Source organism: Actinia tenebrosa, unplaced genomic scaffold, assembly GCF_029948245.1.
Source record: "Actinia tenebrosa isolate PJP-AT-01 unplaced genomic scaffold, QUT_ActTen_1.0 PGA_scaffold11__36_contigs__length_13525064, whole genome shotgun sequence".
In the NCBI taxonomy this organism is placed as follows: domain Eukaryota; kingdom Metazoa; phylum Cnidaria; class Anthozoa; order Actiniaria; family Actiniidae; genus Actinia; species Actinia tenebrosa.
Genome location: NW_028292571.1, coordinates 3,774,336 through 3,791,719, shown reverse-complemented (window position 1 = coordinate 3,791,719; position 17,384 = coordinate 3,774,336).

The following is a 17,384-nucleotide window of genomic DNA, read 5'->3' as shown; positions in this document are numbered from 1 at the left end:
GTACCAAGTTAACCCTAACCCTAACATTCTTAACGCTCATAAATAACCCTAAATATAATCAAAAATAGCAATGTTAGGGTTAGAACCCTAGCAGTAACCCTAGCTGACTAGAATTTGTGTTAGGGTTTGAGTGTTAGGGTTTGAGTGTTAGGGTTAGGGTTAGCGTTTTGAGTGTTAGGGTTAGGGTTAACGCTAACCCTAACCCTAACACAAATTCTAGTCAGCTAGGGTTACTGCTAGGGTTCTAACCCTAACATTGTTATTTTTGATTTGATTTTTGATTTTTGATTCTTATCTCCATTTTTTTTATTTCAAAAAATATTATATTTTTGATTCTTCAAAGGGGGTACTTTTGATCCGACCCCTAAGAGACTAATTGAGAATCTTGGATATATAACAAGTGTTTTAGGTGTCAAATTTCGTTTCATAATTTCAGGAGAGAGACCAGCCGGCCCCCAGACCATATCGGCTAATCCCTTGCATCTCTGCCACGCACGGAATCGGTGAAAATATAATGTTAAAAAGTCTAGTCTATTCGGTGCATTGTTTTCACGGCTATTGTTAAGCTGATTCACCTGGAACCGTGGTCCAGTGGATAAATCGTTGTCGTTCAAGATACTGAGTCAAGCTCGTCTGAGGAGGGTTAGCACTTGGATGGGTGACCTAAAAATTATACCTACTCACGTTTTGCTCCTTTTTTCCGTTTTTCTTTTTTCGTTAAAAAAAAAAAGAAAAAGAATATAGAATAGCGAAATTTTTCTATTTTTGAGTAACCTATTCTTGTCTAACCAATCCCGTCAACTTAAAATCAAGCAGTGAAAAATCCCTGAAAAAAATGGAACTGCCTAAATGACAGGCAGCCCATGCAGAATTTCAAAACACTAAATGGCTGGCAGTTCCATTGATTTTTAAAAATCCAGCTCAATCCATACGATAAGCAAACCAAACTTAAAGCACCAACAAACCTTTTGATGATTTTTACAACCGTTTATAGCGCTAGCATCATTAAATCTTAAATAAAAATCTGGCTAGTAAAGATGACTTTTAAAAAAATGGGTAAAGGCGATCTATCACGTGAAATTGAAGGTCTAAAACTTTATTAATTAAACATGACATATTTGTTCATTCACTGGAAGATTTGAAGCCTTATTTTTTAGTTTAAGTTAGAGGTAGTAATCTTTAACTCTTTCTGTATAGAACACTGCTTTGAGAAGCCAAGTTGAATTTTTGAGTAGACAAATAAAAGAAAGATATTATTAAGCATTTTGAACTTTCTTGGTCAGTTTATACACCCGAGTAATTCCTAATCCTACACTGAGCCTTGAATTTCAGCGACTAACGAATAACGAACATGCGTGGGTATAAATTGATTTCCCACACGTGATTTGCAACCCACCCCCAATCAATCACTTTGATAAATTAGACATTGATTGGCAACTGTCACTTGAATATAAATCAGACTTTACACGGGATCTCTGTATCATATGTCCGCACAAGACCCTTGGGTAGTGCCGTGAAGATCCCTGGGTACTATTGCGCAATTTTGAAATTTACTGACGCAGGAAAATACGGAGACATACAACGCATTTCAGCAATTGAATTTTACTCACATTGAGTTACTGAATCTGCAGTTAGATGTAGTGAGAAACATCAATGAAGGTGATTCCCCAAACTTCTACAGAAAAAAAAACAAAAAACCACAGATTAATTGATAGAGTTGTACAATGATTTATAGGCATTGTAACAAAAATACCAGCTAATCTGCTATAAAAGTAAACTACAATCCCTTACCTTCATTAAAGAATATATAACTGTATGTGGTAAATACTCCAGCAGTGGTCACACATATTCTTCGCCTGAAAAGCACACTAAAATAGTAATATGATACACAAGCATTTTTTCTTTTTAATCCCATTCGTTCTCCAAAAATAAAAGATGTGCTTTAACATGGGTTTGAATCCCTTTCGTTCTCCGCAAATATAAGATGTGCTTTAACATGGGTTTGAATCTCTTTCGTTCTTCAGAAATAAAAGATGCGCTTGAACATGGGTTTGAATCCCATTCGTTCTCCAGAAATAAAAGATGTGTTATAACTTGGGTTTGAATCCCATTGGTTCTCCAGAAATAAAAGATGTGCTTTAACATGGGTTTGAATCCCATTGGTTTTCCAGAAATAAAAGATGTGTTTCAACATGGGTTTGAATCCCTTTGGTTCTCCAGAAATAAAAGATGTGCTTTAACATGGGCTTGAATCCCATTGGTTCTCCAGAAATAAAAGATGTGATTTAACATGGGTTTGAATCCCATTGGTTCTTCAGAAATAAAAGATGTGTTTCAACATGGGTTTGAATACCATTGGTTCTCCAGAAACATGGGTTTGAATCTCATTCGTTCTTTAGAAATAAAAGATGTGCTTTAACATGGGTTTGAATCCCATTGGTTCTCCAGAAATAAAAGATGTTCTTTAACATAGGTTTGAATCCCATTGGTTCTCCAGAAATAAAAGATGTGCTTTAACATGGGGTTGAATCCCATTCGTTCTCCAGAAATAAAAGATGTGCTTTAACATGAGTTTGAATTCCATTGGTTCTCCAGAAATAAAAGACGTTTTTCAACATGGGTTTGAATCCCTTTCGTTCTCCAGAAATAAAAGATGTGCTTTAACATGGGTTTGAATCCCTTTCGTTCTCCAGAAATAAAAGATGTGTTTCAACATGGGTTTGAATCCCTTTCGTTCTCCAGAAATAAAAGATGTGCTTTAACATGGGGTTGAATCACATTGGTTCTACAGAAATAAAAGATGTGCTTTAACATGGTGTTGAATCCCTTTCGTTCTCCAGAAATAAAAGATGTGTTTCAACATGCGTTTGAATCCCATTGGTTCTCCAGAAATAAAATATGTGCTTTAACATGGGTTTGAATCCCTTTCGTTCTCCAGAAATAAAAGATGTGCTTTAACATGGGTTTGAATCCCATTGGTTCTCCAGAAATAAAAGATTTGCTTTAACATGGGTTTGAATCCCTTTCGTTCTCCAGATATATAAGATGTGATTTAACATGGGTTTGAATACCATTGGTTCTCCAGAAATAAAAGATGTGCTTTAACATGGGGTTGAATCACATTGGTTCTCCAGAAATAAAAGATGTGCTTTAACATGGGTTTGAAGACCATTGGTTCTCCAGAAATAAAAGATGTGTTTCAACATGGGTTTGAATCCCATTGGTTCTCCAGAAATAAAAGATGTGCTTTAACATGGGTTTGAATACCATTGGTTCTCCAGAAATAAAAGATGTGCTTTTACATGGGTTTGAATACCATTGGTTCTCCAGAAATAAAAGATGTTCTTTAACATGGGTTTGAATCCCATTGGTTCTCCAGAAATAAAAGATGTGTTTCAACATGGGTTTGAATCCCATTGGTTCTTAAGAAATAAAAGATGTGCTTTAACATGGGTTTGAATACCATTGGTTCTCCAGAAATAAAAGATGTGCTTTAACATGGGTTTGAATCTCATTCGTTCTTTAGAAATAAAAGATGTGCTTTAACATGGGTTTGAATCACTTTCGTCCTCCAGAAATAAAAGATGTGCTTTCACATGGGTTTGAATACCATTGGTTCTCCAGAAATAAAAGATGTGATTGAACATGGGTTTGAATCCCTTTCGTTCTCCAGAAATAAAAGATGTTATTTAACATGGGTTTGAATCCCTTTCGTTCTCCAGAAATAAAAGATGTGCTTTAACATGGGTTTGAATCCCTTTCGTTCTCCAGAAATAAAAGATGTGTTTCAACATGGGTTTGAATCCCTTTCGTTCTCCAGAAATAAAAGATGTGCTTTAACATGGGGTTGAATCCCTTTCGTTCTCCGGAAATAAAAGATGTGCTTTAACATGGGTTTGAATCTCTTTCGTTCTTCAGAAATAAAAGATGTGCTTGAACATGGGTTTGAATCCCATTCGTTCTCCAGAAATAAAAGATGTGTTTTAACTTGGGTTTGAATCCCATTGGTTCTCCAGAAATAAAAGATGTGCTTTAACATGGGTTTGAGTCCCATTGGTTTTCCAGAAATAAAAGATGTGTTTCAACATGGGTTTGAATCCCTTTGGTTCTCCAGAAATAAAAGATGTGCTTTAACATGGGCTTGAATCCCATTGGTTCTCGAGAAATAAAAGATGTGATTTAACATGGGTTTGAATCCCATTGGTTCTACAGAAATAAAAGATGTGCTTTAACATGGGTTTGAATACCATTGGTTCTCCAGAAACATGGGTTTGAATCTCATTCGTTCTTTAGAAATAAAAGATGTGCTTTAACATGGGTTTGAATCCCTTTCGTTCTCCAGAAATAAAAGATGTGCTTTAACATGGGGTTGAATCACATTGGTTCTACAGAAATAAAAGATGTGCTTTAACATGGTGTTGAATCCCTTTCGTTCTCCAGAAATAAAAGATGTGTTTAAACATGCGTTTGAATCCCATTGGTTCTCCAGAAATAAAAGATGTGCTTTAACATGGGTTTGAATCCCTTTCGTTCTCCAGAAATAAACGATGTGCTTTAACATGGGTTTGAATACCATTGGTTCTCCAGAAATAAAAGATGTGCTTTAACATGGGTTTGAATACCATTGGTTCTCCAGAAATAAAAGATGTGCTTTAACATGGGTTTGAATACCATTGGTTCTCCAGAAATAAAAGATGTGCTTTAACATGGGTTTGAAGACCATTGGTTCTCCAGAAATAAAAGATGTGTTTCAACATGGGTTTGAATCCCATTGGTTCTCCAGAAATAAAAGATGTGCTTTAACATGGGTTTGAATACCATTGGTTCTCCAGAAATAAAAGATGTGCTTTTACATGGGTTTGAATACCATTGGTTCTCCAGAAATAAAAGATGTGCTTTTACATGGGTTTGAATACCATTGGTTCTCCAGAAATAAAAGATGTTCTTTAACATGGGTTTGAATCCCATTGGTTCTCCAGAAATAAAAGATGTGTTTCAACATGGGTTTGAATCCCATTGGTTCTCCAGAAATAAAAGATGTGCTTTAACATGGGTTTGAATGCCATTGGTTCTCCAGAAATAAAAGATGTGCTTTAACATGGGTTTGAATCTCATTCGTTCTTTAGAAATAAAAGATGTGCTTTAACATGGGTTTGAATCACTTTCGTCCTCCAGAAATAAAAGATGTGCTTTAACATGGGTTTGAATACCATTGGTTCTCCAGAAATAAAAGATATGTTTCAACATGTGTTTGAATCCCTTTCGTTCTCCAGAAATAAAAGATCTTTTTCAACATGGGTTTGAATCCCTTTCGTTCTCCAGAAATAAAAGATGTGCTTTAACATGGGTTTGAATCCCTTTCGTTCTCCAGAAATAAAAGATGTGTTTCAACATGGGTTTGAATCCCTTTCGTTCTCCAGAAATAAAAGATGTGCTTTAACATGGGGTTGAATGACATTGGTTCTACAGAAATAAAAGATGTGCTTTAACATGGTGTTGAATACCTTTCGTTCTCCAGAAATAAAAGATGTGCTTTAACATGGGTTTGAATCCATTTCGTTCTCCAGAAATAAAAGATGTGCTTCAACATGGGTTTGAATCCCTTTCGTTCTCCAGAAATAAAAGATGTGCTTTAACATGGGGTTGAATCACATTGGTTCTACAGAAATAAAAGATGTGCTTTAACATGGTGTTGAATCCCTTTCGTTCTCCAGAAATAAAAGATGTGTTTCAACATGCGTTTGAATCCCATTGGTTCTCCAGAAATAAAAGATGTGCTTTAACATGGGTTTGAATCCCTTTCGTTCTTTAGAAATAAAAGATGTGCTTTAACATGGGTTTGAAGACCATTGGTTCTCCAGAAATAAAAGATGTGTTTCAACATGGGTTTGAATCCCATTGGTTCTCCAGAAATAAAAGATGTGCTTTAACATGGGTTTGAATACCATTGGTTCTCCAGAAATAAAAGATGTGCTTTTACATGGGTTTGAATACCATTGGTTCTCCAGAAATAAAAGATGTTCTTTAACATGGGTTTGAATCCCATTGGTTCTCCAGAAATAAAAGATGTGTTTCAACATGGGTTTGAATCCCATTGGTTCTTTAGAAATAAAAGATGTGCTTTAACATGGGTTTGAATACCATTGGTTCTCCAGAAATAAAAGATGTGCTTTAACATGGGTTTGAATCTCATTCGTTCTTTAGAAATAAAAGATGTGCTTTAACATGCGTTTGAATCACTTTCGTCCTCCAGAAATAAAAGATGTGCTTTAACATGGGTTTGAATACCATTGGTTCTCCAGAAATAAAAGATGTGTTTCAACATGGGTTTGAATCCCTTTCGTTCTTCAGAAATAAAAGATGTTTTTCAACATGGGTTTGAATCCCTTTCGTTCTCCAGAAATAAAAGATGTGCTTTAACATGGGTTTGAATCCCTTTCGTTCTCCAGAAATAAAAGATGTGTTTCAACATGGGTTTGAATCCCTTTCGTTCTCCAGAAATAAAAGATGTGCTTTAACATGGGGTTGAATCCCTTTCGTTCTCCGGAAATATAAGATGTGCTTTAACATGGGTTTGAATCTCTTTCGTTCTTCAGAAATAAAAGATGTGCTTGAACATGGGTTTGAATCCCATTCGTTCTCCAGAAATAAAAGATGTGTTTTAACTTGGGTTTGAATCCCATTGGTTCTCCAGAAATAAAAGATGTGCTTTAACATGGGTTTGAGTCCCATTGGTTTTCCAGAAATAAAAGATGTGTTTCAACATGGGTTTGAATCCCTTTGGTTCTCCAGAAATAAAAGATGTGCTTTAACATGGGCTTGAATCCCATTGGTTCTCCAGAAATAAAAGATGTGATTTAACATGGGTTTGAATCCCATTGGTTCTTCAGAAATAAAAGATGTGTTTCAACATGGGTTTGAATACCATTGGTTCTCCAGAAACATGGGTTTGAATCTCATTCGTTCTTTAGAAATAAAAGATGTGCTTTAACATGGGTTTGAATCCCATTGGTTCTCCAGAAATAAAAGATGTGCTTTAACATGGGTTTGAATACCATTGGTTCTCCAGAAATAAAAGATGTGCTTTAACATGGGTTTGAATCCCATTAGTTCTCCAGAAATAAAAGATGTGCTTTAACATGAGTTTGAATACCATTGGTTCTCCAGAAATAAAAGATGTGCTTTAACATGGGTTTGAATACCATTGGTTCTCCAGAAATAAAAGATGTGCTTTAACATGGGTTTGAATCCCATTGGTTCTCCAGAAATAAAAGATGTGCTTTAACATGGGTTTGAATCCCATTGGTTCTCCAGAAATAAAAGACGTTTTTCAACATGGGTTTGAATCCCTTTCGTTCTCCAGAAATAAAAGATGTGCTTTAACATGGGTTTGAATCCCTTTCGTTCTCCAGAAATAAAAGATGTGCTTAAACATGGGTTTGAATCCCTTTCGTTCTCCAGAAATAAAAGATGTGCTTTAACATGGGGTTGAATCACATTGGTTCTACAGAAATAAAAGATGTGCTTTAACATGGTGTTGAATCCCTTTCGTTCTCCAGAAATAAAAGATGTGTTTCAACATGCGTTTGAATCCCATTGGTTCTCCAGAAATAAAAGATGTGCTTTAACATGGGTTTGAATCCCTTTCGTTCTCCAGAAATAAACGATGTGCTTTAACATGGGTTTGAATACCATTGGTTCTCCAGAAATAAAAGATGTGCTTTAACATGGGTTTGAATCCCAATCGTTCTCCAGAAATAAAAGATGTGCTTTAACATGGGTTTGAATACCATTGGTTCTCCAGAAATAAAAGATGTGCTTTAACATGGGTTTGAATACCATTGGTTCTCCAGAAATAAAAGATGTGCTTTAACATGGGTTTGAAGACAATTGGTTCTCCAGAAATAAAAGATGTGTTTCAACATGGGTTTGAATCCCATTGGTTCTCCAGAAATAAAAGATGTGCTTTAACATGGGTTTGAATACCATTGGTTCTCCAGAAATAAAAGATGTGTTTCAACATGGGTTTGAATACCATTGGTTCTTTAGAAATAAAAGATGTGTTTCAACATGGGTTTGAATCCCATTGGTTCTCCAGAAATAAAAGATGTGCTTTAACATGGGTTTGAATCCCATTGGTTCTCCAGAAATAAAAGATGTGCTTTAACATGGGTTTGAATCCCTTTCGTTCTCCAGAAATAAACGATGTGCTTTAACATGGGTTTGAATACCATTGGTTCTCCAGAAATAAAAGATGTGCTTTAACATGGGTTTGAATCCCAATCGTTCTCCAGAAATAAAAGATGTGCTTTAACATGGGTTTGAATACCATTGGTTCTCCAGAAATAAAAGATGTTCTTTAACATGGGTTTGAATACCATTGGTTCTCCAGAAATAAAAGATGTGCTTTTACATGGGTTTGAATACCATTGGTTCTCCAGAAATAAAAGATGTGCTTTTACATGGGTTTGAATACCATTGGTTCTCCAGAAATAAAAGATGTTCTTTAACATGGGTTTGAATCCCATTGGTTCTCCAGAAATAAAAGATGTGTTTCAACATGGGTTTGAATCCCATTGGTTCTCCAGAAATAAAAGATGTGCTTTAACATGGGTTTGAATGCCATTGTTTCTCCAGAAATAAAAGATGTGCTTTAACATGGGTTTGAATCCCTTTCGTTCTCCAGAAATAAAAGATGTGTTTCAACATGGGTTTGAATCCCTTTCGTTCTCCAGAAATAAAAGATGTGCTTTAACATGGGGTTGAATGACATTGGTTCTACAGAAATAAAAGATGTGCTTTAACATGGTGTTGAATCCCTTTCGTTCTCCAGAAATAAAAGATGTGTTTCAACATGCGTTTGAATCCCATTGGTTCTCCAGAAATAAAAGATGTGCTTTAACATGGGTTTGAATCCCAATCGTTCTCCAGAAATAAAAGATGTTCTTTAACATGGGTTTGAATCCCTTTCGTTCTCAAGAAATAAAAGATGTGCTTTAACATGGGTTTGAATCCCTTTCGTTCTCCAGAAATAAAAGATGTGCTTTAACATGGGGTTGAATCACATTGGTTCTACAGAAATAAAAGATGTGTTTCAACATGGGTTTGAATCCCTTTGGTTCTCCAGAAATAAAAGATGTGCTTTAACATGGGCTTGAATCCCATTGGTTCTCCAGAAATAAAAGATGTGATTTAACATGGGTTTGAATCCCATTGGTTTTTCAGAAATAAAAGATGTGTTTCAACATGGGTTTGAATACCATTGCTTCTCCAGAAACATGGGTTTGAATCTCATTCGTTCTTTAGAAATAAAAGATGTGCTTTAACATGGGTTTGAATCCCATTGGTTCTCCAGAAATAAAAGATTTGCTTTAACATGGGGTTGAATACCATTGGTTCTCCAGAAATAAAAGATGTGCTTTAACATGGGGTTGAATCCCATTCGTTCTCCAGAAAAAAAAGATGTGCTTTAACATGAGTTTGAATACCATTGGTTCTCCAGAAATAAAAGATGTGCTTTAACATGGGTTTGAATACCATTGGTTCTCCAGAAATAAAAGATGTGCTTTAACATGGGTTTGAATCCAATTGGTTCTCCTGAAATAAAAGATGTGCTTTAACATGGGTTTGAATCCCATTGGTTCTCCAGAAATAAAAGACGTTTTTCAACATGGGTTTGAATCCCTTTCGTTCTCCAGAAATAAAAGATGTGCTTTAACATGGGTTTGAATCCCTTTCGTTCTCCAGAAATAAAAGATGTGTTTCAACATGGGTTTGAATCCCTTTCGTTCTCCAGAAATAAAAGATGTGCTTTAACATGGGGTTGAATCACATTGGTTCTACAGAAATAAAAGATGTGCTTTAACATGGTGTTGAATCCCTTTCGTTCTCCAGAAATAAAAGATGTGCTTTAACATGGGTTTGAATCCCTTTCGTTCTCCAGAAATAAAAGATGTGCTTTAACATGGGGTTGAATCACATTGGTTCTACAGAAATAAAAGATGTGTTTCAACATGCGTTTGAATCCCTTTCGTTCTCCAGAAATAAAAGATGTGCTTTAACATGGGTTTGAATCCCATTGGTTCTCCAGAAATAAAAGATGTGCTTTAACATGGGTTTGAATCCCTTTCGTTCTCCAGAAAAAAGAGATGTGCCTTAACATGCGTTTGAATCCCATTGCTTCTCCAGAAATAAAAGATGTGCTTTAACATGGGTTTGAATCCCAATCGTTCTCTAGAAATAAAAGATGTGCTCTAACATGGGTTTGAATCCCTTTCGTTCTCCAGAAATAAAAGATGTGCTTTAACATGGGTTTGAATACCATTGGTTCTCCAGAAATAAAAGATGTGCTTTAACATGGGTTTGAATACCATTGCTTCTCCAGAAATAAAAGAATTGCTTTAACATGGGTTTGAGTCCCATTGGTTCTCCAGAAATAAAAGATGTGCTTTAACATGGGTTTGAATCCCAATCGTTCTCCAGAAATAAAAGATGTGCTCTAACATGGGTTTGAATCCCTTTCGTTCTCAAGAAATAAAAGATGTGCTTTAACATGGGTTTGAATTCCTTTCGTTCTCCAGAAATAAAGAATGTGCTTTAACATGGGTTTGAATCGCATTGGTTCTCCAGAAATAAAAGATGTGTTTCAACATGGGTTTGAATCCCATTGGTTCTCCAGAAATAAAAGATGTGCTTTAACATGGGTTTGAATACCATTGGTTCTCCAGAAATAAAAGATGTGCTTTAACATGGGTTTGAATTCCATTCGTTCTCCAGAAATAAAAGATGTGCTTTAACATGGGTTTGAATACCATTGGTTCTCCAGAAATAAAAGATGTGTTTCAACATGGGTTTGAATCCCATTGGTTCTCCAGAAATAAAAGATGTGCTTTAACATGGGTTTGAATACCATTAGTTCTCCAGAAATATAAGATGTGCTTTTACATGGGTTTGAATCCCTTTGGTTCTCCAGAAATAAAAGATGTGCTTTAACATGGGCTTGAATCCCATTGGTTCTCCAGAAATAAAAGATGTGATTTAACATGGGTTTGAATCCCATTGGTTTTTCAGAAATAAAAGATGTGTTTCAACATGGGTTTGAATACCATTGCTTCTCCAGAAACATGGGTTTGAATCTATTTCGTTCTTTAGAAATAAAAGATGTGCTTTAACATGGGTTTGAATCCCATTGGGTCTCCAGAAATAAAAGACGTTTTTCAACATGGGTTTGAATACCATTGGTTCTCCAGAAATAAAAGATGTGCTTTAACATGGGTTTGAATCCCTTTCGTTCTCCAGAAATAAAAGATGTGTTTCAACAGGCGTTTGAATCCCTTTCGTTCTCCAGAAATAAAAGATGTGCTTTAACATGGGGTTGAATCACATTGGTTCTACAGAAATAAAAGATGTGCTTTAACATGGTGTTGAATCCCTTTCGTTCTCCAGAAATAAAAGATGTGCTTTAACATGGGTTTGAATCCCTTTCGTTCTCCAGAAATAAAAGATGTGCTTTAACATGGGGTTGAATCACATTGGTTCTACAGAAATAAAAGATGTGTTTCAACATGGGTTTGAATCCCTTTGGTTCTCCTGAAATAAAAGATGTGCTTTAACATGGGCTTGAATACCATTGGTTCTCCAGAAATAAAAGATGTGTTTCAATATGGGTTTGAATCCTATTGGTTCTCCAGAAATAAAAGATGTGTTTCAACATGGGTTTGAATCCCTTTCGTTCTCCAGAAATAAAAGATGTGCTTTAACATGTGTTTGAATCTCATTCGTTCTTTAGAAATAAAAGATGTTCTTTAACATGGGTTTGAATCCCATTGGTTCTCCAGAAATAAAAGATGTGCTTTAACATGGGTTTGAATCTCATTGGTTCTCCAGAAATAAAAGATGTGCTTTAACATGGGTTTGAATACCATTGCTTCTCCAGAAATATGGGTTTGAATCTCATTCGTTCTTTAGAAATAAAAGATGTGCTTTAACATGGGTTTGAATCCCATTGGTTCTCCAGAAATAAAAGATGTGCTTTAACATGGGTTTGAATACCATTGGTTCTCCAGAAATAAAAGATGTGCTTTAACATGGGGTTGAATCCCATTCGTTCTCCAGAAAAAAAAGATGTGCTTTAACATGAGTTTGAATACCATTGGTTCTCCAGAAATAAAAGATGTGCTTTAACATGGGTTTGAATACCATTGGTTCTCCAGAAATAAAAGATGTGCTTTAACATGGGTTTGAATCCCATTGGTTCTCCAGAAATAAAAGATGTGCTTTAACATGGGTTTGAATCCCATTGGTTCTCCAGAAATAAAAGACGTTTTTCAACATGGGTTTGAATCCCTTTCGTTCTCCAGAAATAAAAGATGTGCTTTAACATGGGTTTGAATCCCTTTCGTTCTCCAGAAATAAAAGATGTGTTTCAACATGGGTTTGAATCCCTTTCGTTCTCCAGAAATAAAAGATGTGCTTTAACATGGGGTTGAATCACATTGGTTCTACAGAAATAAAAGATTTGCTTTAACATGGTGTTGAATCCCTTTCGTTCTCCAGAAATAAAAGATGTGCTTTAACATGGCTTTGAATCCCTTTCGTTCCTTAGAAATAAAAGATGTGCTTTAACATGGGGTTGAATCACATTGGTTCTACAGAAATAAAAGATGTGTTTCAACATGCGTTTGAATCCCTTTCGTTCTCCAGAAATAAAAGATGTGCTTTAACATGGGTTTGAATACCATTGGTTCTCCAGAAATAAAAGATGTGCTTAACATGGGTTTGAATCCCATTGGTTCTCCAGAAATAAAAGATGTGCTTTAACATGGGTTAGAATCCCTTTCGTTTTCCAGAAATAAAAGATGTGCTTTAACATGGGTTTGAATCCCATTGGTTCTCCAGAAATAAAAGATGTGCTTTAACATGGGTTTGAAACCCAATCGTTCTCCAGAAATAAAAGATGTGATCTAACATGGGTTTGAATCCCTTCGTTCTCCAAGAAATAAAGATGTGCTTTAACATGGGTTTGAATTCATTTCGTTCTCCAGAAATAAAGATGGCTTTTTAAACATGGGTTTGAATTCCATTGGTTCTCCAGAAATAAAAGATGTGTTTCAACATGGGTTTGAATCCCATTGGTTCTCCAGAAATAAAAGATGTGCTTTCACATGGGTTTGAATCCCATTCGGTTCTCCAGAAATAAAAGATGTGCTTTAACATGGGTTTGAATCCATTTCGTTCTCCAGACATAAAAGATGTGCTTTAACATGGTTTTGAATCCCATTTCGGTTCTCCAGAAATAAAAGATGTTGTCAACATGGCGTTTGAATCCCATTGGTTCTCCAGATATAAAAGATGTGCTTTAACATGGGTTTGAATACCCATTAGGTTCTCCAGAAATAAAAGATGTGCTTTAACATGGGTTTGAATCCCATTGGTTCTCCAGAAATAAAAGATGTGCTTTAACATGGGTTTGAATCCCTTTCGTTCTCCAGAAATAAAAGATGTGTTTCAACATGGGTTTGAATCCCTTTCGTTCTCCAGAAATAAAAGATGTGCTTTAACATGGGTTTGAATCCCATTGGTTCTCCAGAAATAAAAGATGTGCTTTAACATGGGTTTGAATCCCTTTGGTTCTTCAGAAATAAAAGATGTGCCTTAACATGGGTTTGAATACCATTGGTTCTCCAGCAATAAAAGATGTGTATTAACATGGGTTTGAATCTCATTCGTTCTCCAGAAATAAAAGATGTGCTTTAACATGGGTTTGATAACCATTGGTTCTCCAGAAATAAAAGATGTGTTTCAACATGGGTTTGAATCCCATTGGTTCTCCAGAAATAAAAGATGTGCTTTAACATGGGTTTGAATACCATTGGTTCTCCAGAAATAAAAGATGTGCTTTAACATGGGTTTGAATACCATTGGTTCTCCAGAAATAAAAGACGTGCTTTAACATGGGTTTGAATACCATTGGTTCTCCAGAAATAAAAGATGTTCTTTAACATGGGTTTGAATCCCATTGGTTCTCCAGAAATAAAAGATGTGTTTCAACATGGGTTTGAATACCATTGGTTCTCCAGAAATAAAAGATGTGCTTTAACATGGGTTTGAATACCATTGGTTCTCCAGAAATAAAAGATGTGCTTTAACATGGGTTTGAGTCTCATTCGTTCTTTAGAAATAAAGATGTGCTTTAACATGGGTTTGAATACCATTGGTTCTCCAGAAATAAAAGATGTGCTTTAACATGGGTTTGAAGACCATTGGTTCTCCAGAAATAAAAGATGTGTTTCAACATGGGTTTGAATCCCATTGGTTCTCCAGAAATAAAAGATGTGCTTTAACATGGGTTTGAATCCCATTGGTTGTCCAGAAATAAGGGATGTTTTTCAACATGGGTTTGAATCCCTTTCGTTCTACAGAAATAAAAGATGTGCTTTAACATGGGTTTGAATCCCTTTCGTTCTCCAGAAATAAAAGATGTGTTTCAACATGGGTTTGAATACCATTGGTTCTCCAGAAATAAAAGATGTGCTTTAACATGGGTTTGAATACCATTGGTTCTCCAGAAATAAAAGATTTGCTTTAACATGGTGTTGAATCCCTTTCGTTCTCCAGAAATAAAAGATGTGCTTTAACATGGGTTTGAATCTCATTGGTTCTCCAGAAATAAAACATGTGCTTTAACATGGGTTTGAATCTCTTTCGTTCTCCAGAAATAAAAGATGTGTTTCAACATGCGTTTGAATCCCATTGGTTCTTTAGAAATAAAAGATGTGCTTTAACATGGGGTTGAATCACATTGGTTCTACAGAAATAAAAGATGTGCTTTAACATGTTGTTGAATCCCTTTCGTTCTCCAGAAATAAAAGATTTGTTGCAACATGCGTTTGAATCCCATTGGTTCTCCAGAAATAAAAGATGTGCTTTAACATGGGTTTGAATCTCATTCGTTCTCCAGAAATAAAAGATGTGCTTTAACATGGGTTTGAATCCCATTGGTTCTCAAGAAATAAAAGATGTGCGTTAACATGCATTAGAAACCCATTGGTTCCATTCCTTTTTCAGAAAAAAAGGGTTATAAAGAAAAAAGATTTGCTTTAAGAAAGATGTGTTGAACGTAGATAATCTACACATGTTTGTACATGGAATTGCGAAAATAATATGATGAAACGTGGTGAATATTAAAGCAATTGAAAAATAAAAAAATAATAAAAATACTACGCAAGGCCACTAAAATAATCTATATCTACATTTCGTAAATAATGTCATCGATCGACGTAAAGATAAACCCAAACAAATATACCATATCTACAGTGCGCAAAAAATATCATGAATCGGAGTAATGTTAACCCACGCAAATATACCATATCTAAAGTGCGAAAATAATATCATGAATCAGAGTAATGTTAACCCACGCAAATATATCATATCTACAGTACACAAATAATATAATGAATCGGAGTAATGTTAACCTACAGAAATATATCATATCTACAGTACTCAAATAATATCATGAATCGGAGTAATGTTAGCCCACGCAAATATACCATATCTACAGTGCGCAAATAATATTATGAATCGGAGTAATGATAACCCACGCAAATATACCATATCTACAGTGCGAAATTAATACCATGAATCGGGGTAATGTTAACCCGCGCAAATATACCATATCTACAGTGCGCAAATAATACCATGAATCGGAGTAATGTTAACCCACGCAAATATACCATATCTACAGTACGCAAATACTATCATGAATCGGAGTAATGTTAACCCACGCAAATATACCATATCTACAGTGCGAAAATAAAATCATGAATTGGAGTAATGTTAACTCACGCAAATATATCATATCTACAGTACGCAAATAATATTATGAATCGTGGTAATGTTAACTCACGCAAATATATACCATATCTACAGTACACAAATACTATCATGAATCGGAGTAATGTTAACCCACGCAAATATACCATATCTACAGTGCGTAAATAATATTATGAATCGGAGTAATGTTAAACCACACAAATATACCATATCTACAGTGCGATAATAATATCATGAATCGGAGTAATGTTAACCCACGCAAACATATCATATCTACAGTACGCAAATAATATTATGAATCGGAGTAATGTTAACTCACGCACATATACCATATCTACAGTACGCAAATAATATCATGAATCGGAGTATTGTTAACCTACGCAAATATATCATATCTACAGTTCGCAAATAATATAATGAATCGGAGTAATGTTAACCCACGCAAATATACCATATCTACATTGCGAAAAAAAAATCAGGAATTGGAGTAATGTTAACCCACGCAAATATATCATATCTACAGTACGCAAATAATATTATGAATCGGAGTAATGTTAACTCACGCAAATATACCATATCTACAGTGCGCAAAAAATATCATGAATCGGAGTAATGTTAACTAATGCAAATATACCATATCTAAAGTGCGAAAATAAAATCATGAATTGGAGTAATGTTAACCCACGCAAATATACCATATCTACTGTGAGCAAATACTATCACGAATCGGAGTAATGTTAACCCACGCAAATATACCATATGTACAGTGCGCAAATACTATCATGAATCGGAGTAATGTTAAGCCACGCAAATATACCATATCTACAGTGCGCAAATACTATCATGAATCGGAGTAATGTTAACCCACGCAAATATACCATACCTACAGTACGCAAATACTATCATGAATCGGAGTAATGTTAACCCACACAAATATACCATATCTACAGAACGCAAATAATATAATGAATCGGAGTAATGTTAACCCACGCAAATATACCATACCTACAGTACGCAAATAATATCATGAATCGGAGTAATTATGACTCACGCAAATATACCATATCTACAGTGCGCAAATACTATCATGAATCGGAGTAATGTTAACCCACGCAAATATACCATACCTACAGTACGCAAATACTATCATGAATCGGAGTAATGTTAACCCACACAAATATACCATACCTACAGTACGCAAATAATATCATGAATCCGAGTAATGTTAACACACGCAAATATACAATATCTACAGTGCGCAAATAATATCATGAATCGGAGTAATGTTAACTCACACAAATATACCATATCTACAGTGCGCAAATAATATCATGAATCGGAGTAATGTTAACTCACGCAAATATACCATATCTACAGTGCGCAAATAATATCATGAATTGGAGTAATGTTAACTCACGCAAACATACCATATCTACAGTGCGCAAATACTATCATGAATCGGAGTAATGTTAACCCACGCAAATATACCATATCTACAGTGCGCAAATACTATCATGAATCGGAGTAATGTTAACCCACGAAAATTCATCATA